The 9,758-nt window shown below is 40.6% G+C and overlaps 1 long non-coding RNA gene across 4 annotated transcripts in view; it reads right to left on the reverse strand.

Annotated features, from left to right (window-relative positions):
• Positions 1 to 7,923, reverse strand: part of LOC121485210 — a 31,313-nt gene extending 23,390 nt beyond the window's left edge. For all 4 annotated transcript variants that reach the window (XR_005986237.1, XR_005986236.1, XR_005986235.1 and 1 more), the window contains exons 1-2: positions 7,842 to 7,923; positions 2,842 to 2,931 (exon numbers count right to left, since the gene is read on the reverse strand). This is a non-coding gene — a long non-coding RNA (uncharacterized LOC121485210). The remainder of the gene's footprint in view (positions 1 to 2,841; positions 2,932 to 7,841) is intronic.
• Positions 7,924 to 9,758: the final 1,835 nt, after the last annotated feature.

Consider the following 9,758-nt stretch of genomic DNA (forward strand, 5'->3'; position numbering starts at 1 on the left):
AGAATTACCTATATTTGAGAAGAAATCAATAATAAATTCATAGATCAGAGTTAATTTTCAATTATAGTGTAAAAAAGAAATGAATTACATAATTAAAAAGAAGACATTTGACTTTATTTGAGAAGCTGATATTAACTTAAGGGTTTAAAATTCTGCTGAAAATGAATGCAAAATGACTAGGTGGTTTTAAAATTATGTTGGTTTGCAAATCTTTACAATGAGTTCTATTAATGCGTAAATTTTACTTTCGGGTAAAATTTCGGTAAAATTTCAATTTCACTGAAAATGAAAACATTAATTTCCAGTCATGATTTTGAGTTGTTTTGATAGTTCTCTGATCATTCCAAGAACTGTTAAGGAATTCTTTACTTTAAATTCCCTGAAAAAATACAGACACTCATCCTCCAATATTTGATTATCTTAATGGGAAATTAGAGGTTTAAGCGGAGTTTTGAAATTAAGACAAATAATTTAATGTTGCACCTCTCTTAATAAAATTAATTCCAGGATCTACAAGTTACTAGGTTGGGAGAGAATCTTCTAGAAGAGGTTATAATTAAAGTAAGAGGGCTTTGGGAGGCCTGGGTGGCTCAGTGGTTGAGCGTCTGCCTTCGGCTCAGGTCGTGATCCCGGGGTCCTGGGATTGAGTCCCACATCAAGTTCCCTGTTCAGTGGGGAGCCTGCTTCTCCCTCTGCCTGTGTCTCTGCCTCTCTCTGTGTCTCTCATGAATTAATAAATAAAATCTTTAAAAAAATAAAGTAAGAGAGCTTCTCATCAAGACAAGGCCTCAAGACTTTGGCTCTGAGGCATAGGCTTATTTCCAAGGAAAGAAAATAAGCTATACACATTCTTTGAACCTATCTTCGCTGCTTTAAAAATGAGAACAAGAAAAAAAAAATGAGAACAAGAGGAAGCACTAGAGCCAGAGAGAGATTGAGAGGGAGAGAGAAAGGGAGGGAGAGAATTTTAAGGAAACTATGACGCATAAGGGATAAAAAGAAAGAACATCTGCTGGAAAATTAGCAAATTCCCTCACAAAGAGAACATTTAAAACTTTAAAGTTTTCAACACCAACGAGACCACATTGTTTTCAAAAACACTGTTTACTATTATTTTCTACTCTAAATTCAGTGAATTCAGGGACTTCTTTAAAGAGCAAAGTAGGGGAGGGAGTGAAGTGCCTTCCTCTGTAATTATCATTTAAAATCTATCATGAAGTTTTGGTATTTTGTTTCCACTGAAGAGGGGAAATAGCTTTAAAAATAATTTGCCAGGTTGCCTCATATCCAATTTTGCCCTTGATTTGAACCGAATTAATTTGATATCTGAAAGTATTACTTTTTAACAAACCAAGTAAACTATATAATCTCCTTCAGTTGCTAAAGAAAGTCAAGGAGTGAATTGTATGTTTGTTTAATCATAAGTTGGGAGTGGTCGAGTCCCATATCCAGCAGGAGTAATGGAGAACTGGTGGTATATTAGCCTACAAGATTGTCTGGGTTTCTTTTTTTGTTTCTTTTCTTTTTTTTTCAAAGGTTTTATTTATTTATTCATGAGAGACACACACACACACACTCAAAGAGAGAGAGAGAGAGAGAGAGAGAGAGAGAGGCAGAGGGAGAAGCAGGCTTCATGCAAGGAGCCCGACATGGGACTCGATCCCAGGACTCCAGGATCACGCCCTGGGCTGAAGGCAGCGCTAAACCGTTGAGCCACCAGGGCTGCCCCTGTCTGGGTTTCAAGAAGAAAAATTTGAGATAGGTTTTGTATTTGGGACTTTAAGAATAAAACTATACTTTAAGCACAAAAGGATAAGGAAATGAAGCCTACCTCCTATCTGAGCAAAGAGATGAAAACACACTGAAAGTCCTGCAACCCACCCCCACGGGGCCAACAGTAAGAAAGGCTGAGATCCCCATCCCTAGGGCAGTCAGAAAAAAAGGAAGTAGAGGGAAATAGGAAGTAGCTGAGTCTGGAAAGGCCATGGCCTTGTCCTTTACTTCTCCCTGATTGTTTGGTACCCTCTCTCTCTTCCCCTCCTTTTCTCTTTCTCTTCGTTTCTTTGTTTCATGCTTTCTTCTGATACAGCACTGGGTCTACAACATCCTCCACTGAACCCGGTTCTGCAATTCAACAACCTCTTCTGCTCAGGGACTAGCACAGGAGGGAGGTGTGAGCAGAAAGCAAGGTCTGGGCAGGGAATCAAGGAAGAGGAGTGTCCCATGCTTCTTATTCTAGCCTCTGACTTCAGTCTCCATGAAGAATTAGATGACTTTAGTCTTTGATAATGCACTATTTTATGGCAGCCTTCAAAAAAAAAAGTCATGATTTATATTAGAAAAAAGAATTTGCATGCATGTCCCTCAGTAAATCAAAATATATACAATTATTCGGTCAGCAGGATTCGTTTGATTATCCTAACCAGTGGCTTATTCACTCATGCAAATGTCATGAAAAGTCACAAAATGTCGCTTTTATTCCTCCTTCCTTCCATATTTCCTCATCCTTACTAGTGAATTTGTTATTCCATGTGAGGACCTTGCAGAACACTGACATGAAAAAAAGATCTATTTCACAGATTCAACGTTTTTAGGTCCTGGCTGTGTAAGAATCAACAAATTTTTACCTCTAAACCTGCTTTGTGCATAATAGGTGCCCACTGAATACATGTAGAATAGAAAGACCCTCCACCCCAGATCTCACCAAAATCTTATGTCAAAGGCAGTTCATACACTTATCAAATAATTCCTAAGTGATACAAAAAATACCATACTTCTGTCAACATCCAACCAGGGAAATAGAAAGCACTCTGGGTATGTAGAATAGAAGTAATTTAATACCTTATGTAGATGATAGAAGCTGAGAAGCAGAACCCAACGGTGTTGCAACCCAGAGACTGGCAGGAACAGGAAGTTGCTACCTCTCCGAGACTGGAGGAATAGAGAGAAAGATGTTGTCTGAGTCCAAGGCCAAAGTAACAGGAGGCAGTGCGAACCACGGCAACCCAGAGGGTTCTGGAGGCATGGGAGAGACACAATTCTTGTGGGGGATATTGCCAAAGGCAAAGAGGAAAGGGAGGAATGCCCTGGTTTCCACCTTTCCTCATCCACTAGCTTACACCAGTGCCTCCCATTAGCCAAACACAGCTGGGAGGCAATTGATGGAGACGCCTGGGAAACACAGGGCATAAGACAGAGTGGTAGAGAACAGAAAATGGACCTGAGAGCAAAAGGCCCAGGTCTAGCACAGCATCAAGTGCTAGCTTCGTTAATATTACCCCTGGGTATGAAATAAATATGGAAAAAAGCACCGTTGTTCCTGACATATTATACCATGAATGCTCAATACATTTTTATATATCACCCCTATATTTATATCATATATCAGGATGACTCACAGAAGTCACTGACAAGCTCATATGCCAAATCAAGAAGAGGAGTATTTGAAATGGCATCAAATAATTTTAGAGTTATTTCTCTCTAGTGTTGTCTAAACAATCAAAAAAGATTACTCTACACACATATGATGTTGGAATCATTACCCTGAATCAAAGGGAGTGAACTACTTAATCTTCATTCTCTTTAGAAGAGCGAAGGTTGGCAAGCCTGGGAAACCAACAGCCTACAGAATGCATGTTTCCCACCAAGCCATTTTGCCCAGCCTTTTTACCAGTTCTGCAAGCTTATGGTGTCTGGCTTGTGGCTAGACCACAATTCTGACAGCAATTGGCAAGTGGGGACTGTGCCAGACTGACTTCACCGTGATGATATCACAGTTGGGTTGCCAGTCTCAACAGGCTGATGTCAAAGCCAGCCCATACCTCCAACCTGCTCAGTTTGTTGGCTAAAATAATTGGCCAACATTAAGCTAGGGACTAAAGACCAAAGGATTATTTTAGGTTCTAGTCGACTAGTTTCACAGGACCAGCTGCTCAAAATAAGCCACCTTGGACTACGGCGTGTACAGTGAGGCAAGATTTTGGAGTCAGACAGATCTAGCTCCAAATCCCAGTTCTTTTGCTTACTAGTCACATGGCATTTCAAACCTCTCCTCTGAAAAAAAGGAGAAATGAGGTTAAGATTAAAGACATGATGCACATAAAAGCCCAGGACTCCGTGTAACAGAGTGTACGTTCAACCAATGACATCCACTGTGAATATGAATGCTAAATAAAAAAGAATCATTGATAATAATGATAATCCAGGAAGGAGATAATTTTACAGGATGAAATTTTGGCTCAATCACTAAAATAAAATGACAGAGTAAATGTCCAAATCATTTGTCTATATATACTCAACTGATGTATGTTTTCCTTCTTGGAGACAAAAAAGTTCCCTAGGCTGCTTTTCGGGCAACTGACATTCAAGACTAGGTTTCCTGCACTTGCAGGTGGTCCTGGTCAATGAGGTCAGCTGTCCCTGCAAAGGAACATTCAAAATTGGGTCACTAAATAGGAAATCATTAAGAATCCCATTACCCCTGATTTCATTATTACTGAGAAAAAGCAATCCTATTAAATTTTTTATTTTTATTTTATTTATTTATTTATTTATTTATTTGGAGATGTAGATCGTACTGTAGTGGCTGAAAATGACATGAATGTGCTCATATTGGTGGTAGTACAAATGTGGAGATTGTGAGATTATTTGCTAATGCTACATTCTCTAGCTTCAAAACCTAGATATTTCTCTCCCCATCTTTGTCCATAGCCTCTCGGCTCTTCTGCCTGGTATTCCTTCCACCACCTGGGTACTCTTACACACACATTGATTGCTCACCATGAAATGAGACACGTTGGATTATTTGTAGCACGGCACGCAACAGGCCATCCCCCAAAATGTGATACACATCCAAGTAATTAAAGGATTTTGTTATTGCAAAATTTGAGAAATCTGCACACAAGGAGAGTCCAAAACTCTAGGCAACTACTTTTCTTTCGGGGGCATGTTGACATATTCAGCAAATAATTTCCAAAACACTATGTGATGTTTGAAGTTGTTTTCTATCTAGACAATGTGTGTGGTTTGAAAATCACATTTGTGCAGCATGTTTTCTTAGACTGGCTGGTTAGGTGACCAGAAATAAAAAGCATGTCCTTAAAATTCTCTCTTCCAATGACTATTTCCCACAATCAAGGGGGTTCAGTGGATTCCAACTTTACTTTTTTTTTTTTTTTTTTTTTTGCTCTAACGCCCTGTGTGGCCTTGTTCAGCTTAAATTTGAACCCAGTTCAAAAAAGCACAAGTCCAGGAAAGCATTGTGCAAGAGCCATGTTTATGCTGCGTTGTACATTCTTAGCAATACTAGCCATTTCATCCATAAACATCAATCTAAATTTTATGAGATTACCAATCAACATATCAACAAATATGACAAATTGAAAGGCAAAAATCAAGAAAATACTAAATAAAGAAATGCTTCCCAAAAAGTTTATGTAAGACAATGAGCATAATGCATTGATCAACTGAGTGGAGCAGACATTTGTGGAGTGTCTACTTTGTGCATTTCACTGTTTCTAGGTACTCAGAGGAACAGAAAAGTGAGCAAGACTCTCAGTCCTTACTCAGAAAAATCATACTGTCCTACTGAGGGCTTTGTTCTTCCCAAGACTTTATCACATTCAACTTCAAATGATCAATAAGAAAATCACTGCATGGTCTCTATCCAAGGATATAAAGAAATTTACCTTGGAGAGCATAGTACAACTTATGAACTGATTAATTCTGTTCCAAATGGATCCTTTTTTAAAAAAATATTTTTTTTATTTATTGGAGAGAGAGAGGGAGAGAGAGAGAGTGAGAGCGTACAAGCTGGGGGAGGGCCAGAGGGAGAGTGAGAAGCAGGCTCCCTGCTGAGCAGGGAGTCCCTAAATGGTCCCTTGAGCCCAGGACCCTGAGATCATGACTTGAGTTGAAGGCAGGCATTTAACTGACTGAGCCACCCAGGTGCCCCTGTTCCAAATAATCTTATTAAGTTTTAAAGATGGGTAAAAGAAGTATAGTTCTGTTAAGCGATTCCTCAAATTTCCTTATTTCCTTATATTTATCAGTGAGACTTTTATCACTGATAAAAATGAATGCTTATTGAATAGTTACTATGTGTCTGGCACTGACCAAACTCTAAACATTTTACATGTGATAACTTTTTTAGTTCCCAGAATAGCCTTTGAGATCAGGTTCCAGGTATCTATTGCTATGTAGCTAACCAACTTAAACTCAGTGGCATGAAAGAACGACCATTTCTCTGTGCTTACAGATTCTGTGGATCAGGAAATCAGACACGGATGACTGTTTCTACTCCACAGTGCCTGAGACCTCACTCATCTGGAAAGATTAAACAGCTGGAGGTGTCCTGAGTAACTAGCTAAGGGCTGGAATCACCTGGATGCTTCTTCCCATATCACGCAGGTCTGCCACCTGGTGGGATGATTTGAAGGTTGGATCCAGGCACAACTGTGGATTGGGGCACCTATACTTGTGTGATGTCTCCACGTAGCTTGGGGATCCTTACAACATGGCAAAGTTCTTGAACTTCTTCCAAGGCAGCTCTGGATTCTAAGAGCAAATGTTCTGCTGAGCAAGGCAGAAATTGGATCACTTTATATGACCTAGGCATAGGACCATTGCTTCCCCCTAGTCTATGGCTCGCAGCACCTGTAGCCTGTTAGATCCTCCTGGGCACCCAGCAATGTAATCCACAGTCCTTGTTTCTTTCCATTCTCTTATCAAATTCTCCTTCAATTCACTCTGATCAAGTTTCATCTGCAATTTTTCTCATCAAGGTCACTAAATGACCAAAATCTTGCTCTACCTAATGGTCACTTCTCAGCCCTCATCTCATCTAACCTTACAGCACCACGAGACATGATTAATTGTTCCTTCTTTTTTTTTCCATTTGGCTTCACACTTTCTTGTTCCCCATCATACTTCTTCTTTGTTCCTTCTCTCTCTAAACTCATTCCTTTAGGGGAGCTCATCAGGTGCCTGTTTCAAATTCCATCTCCTGATTTGACATGTTCAGTGCCAGTCTTTTCCATGTGTGTATATTCACTTGATTGTTCAATGAGCATCACAGATTTCACTGGTCCCAGGAGCACTTCTGACACTTCCTATCCCCCAAACCTCATCAGGTTCAGTCGGAAAAATCAGCATAGAGTATGGAGCACTCCAAAAGAGATGGGAGGAGGAAGAAATGTTGGCCTCCTCAACACCGTCTGTGCTTTAGCATTGGTGAGGCCTGGTAAAGCCATAAGGCATAAATGGAACCATGAGTGTTGTTTATGTAGAACAGCTCCATGACTCACTTCCACAAAGTACCAGTCCTCATTGAGCTTGTTACTATCTTTCCAGGACACTTCCTTACAATAAATACAATAAAATGGATATTTTATTCAGAAGCATCTTCTTGAAATTGATTCCATGTCCATAGAAAAGGGAGATGGAGGGGGGCATGAAAGACACAGAGAGATAAAAGGGGACCAGCTAAGTGACCCAAGACCATGATTTTATCCTATAATCCAGACATAGATGTAATAAAAGAATATAGCGTCCATCTCATGGTCTTAGCAACTGAAATAGAGACTGGCCCTACTGGAAACAGAACTGGACCAAGCAATGGGCAGTGAGTTCCCTCTACACATCTTTCAGGGAGGTGTATGCTTAGCTCTTGCTTCACGCTTTATCCTCTGAGGACCACAGGGTCTCCTTCAGCTGTTTCTCTCCGCTCCCCTTTCTAGCTAAGCTTGTCCTGTTTACACATGGCCCACTATGTCAGTCAACCTTTAATCAACCCCCAAAGAGAAAAAGCTGATTGGTTGCTAGACACCCAGGGGTGGGCTGACCTTGAGTCCAATGCATCCATCTTCGAGCAGTGAGAGTGGGACCACCTGGGCTGGCAGGATCTGTGAACTGCTGGGGCATTTCCCAGCAAAAGGGACTATTTTCTAGTAAATTATAACCCATTGCAGATTGTGTAATTGCAAATAGCAAAGAAGAAAGTTCATGTTTTTCTGATAAACACTCCCTGAGAGTAACCTTACACATGATGATTAGTGGAAATTAAAGAAATAGGAATCAAATACACTGGAATGAAAATAGTGAGGTAAGGGAGGAGGTGGAGGGAAGACAGGATTGAAATGAAAAGAGGAGAAAAGAAAACCTGGGGCTCAGGAGAAAAAGAACAGAATTCACCACCAACTGTCTCATAGGTATGCACATGGAGACCAGTAAATCAGTAGGGAAAGAATGAATCAGGTTTTTAGAGAAACAAAAATGCAAAGTGGGGGCGGGGGGGGGGGGGATTAGTTGGATGGCAGCCAGTTTCCAGCTCCAGACATCTGGAGCCAAGACAAGGAAAGGTGAGGGCGAGCTGTCCTTCGCTGCCACTCTTGCCTCCAGAGGAGCCAGTGACTGGGGATATTTACATTAAATTAACGCGGCTGGCTATGGCTGTGCTCAGCACTTGGATACGCGGTTAAATAATCAGTGTGGTTTGGCTGCTGGTTTCTTTACTGTGGTTAAATAATTGGTGTTGTCTTGGTTGCTAGCTACTTGAAAAATGTATATGTGCACTTGTTTCTCTTTTTTTCTTTCTCTTGAGCAATTTTGACAAGCCCTTGGCAGAAAAGTAGCTGACCTGCTTTTAAAGGGATGCTTTTTCCCTTTGTCATTTACGCTTCCCCTAAATGCTGTTCAAAGACTGGAGGATCCTAAGGACTTTTCTTTCTGGAATCTAGGCAAAGCACTCTGTGTTAGGAAGGAATTCAGTTCACTTCTTTTGTTTGTGGACTAGAGATAAGACTGAGCCTAAGGGAATGTGTGGTTTTCCAGAAAGGCACCCCCCTTCTTCCAACGAACATCGTTAGATCGTTCTAGAGGTTCTCGGATCCACCAAAAGAACAGGGAAAGATCATTATGGTGAGCACTGGATAAAACAACCCTATGCCCAGGCATTTGCCCATATACTGTTCATTGGTAGACCTTTAAAATCTAGAAAGGTTCTTGACACGTAGTAGGTGCTCCCCATCTGTTCCACGATAGTAACAATGAATATTAATAATTTAGGATTGCATGACTTCTATTCCAAAGGGTTGCTTCATTAGTCATTTTGTTGGTGTATTTAATAATTGTCCAACTACCAAAAACTGCTCTGACCTGGGACCACAGAAGACCCTCTCTTCTCCAGATGGCTCTGTTCTTCTCATGTCTTCAAACCTACCTCCGACTCCAGGCAAACAATGATCAGGGCAATTAATCTTCTTTCAGCAACAAACTGACTGAGACAGCTAGCTGGGTCAGAGCACAAGTCCAGGGACAGGCCTCCACCTGACATGCCCAACAAATACCAATTATGTATGTATATAAATAATGGATAAAGGCAACCTTTAACAGCTCCTCAAAAACCCACAAGGTTCTCAGGGCTCTGTACGAGGAGGAGCCCAATGCTTTCAGTTTGAACTCAGATACAGAGAGGAAACTGGTGTTTTGGAGTGAGGAGGTGGTGAGGTAAGAGCAAAGTTGATTTTCTCAAAAATATCTTAGCAATATCATGACAATTCATCTCTAACAGAAGTCCAAAACATACATCTTATATCAATTACTCAGTGGGCACTCAGATACAAAATTTTGAGTTTTGTTTTTTTTCCCTGCTCTGTCTTGAGGTGGGATGAGGGGGGAGGGAAAGAGAAGTTCCAGAGATTTTAAAAGGATTTGGGGAGGATGCTTCAGAATTTGTTGCTTTTGCCATTTTAGGAAGAAGT

The sequence above is a fragment of the Vulpes lagopus genome, chromosome 2 (assembly GCF_018345385.1).
Source record: "Vulpes lagopus strain Blue_001 chromosome 2, ASM1834538v1, whole genome shotgun sequence".
Lineage (NCBI taxonomy): Eukaryota > Metazoa > Chordata > Mammalia > Carnivora > Canidae > Vulpes > Vulpes lagopus.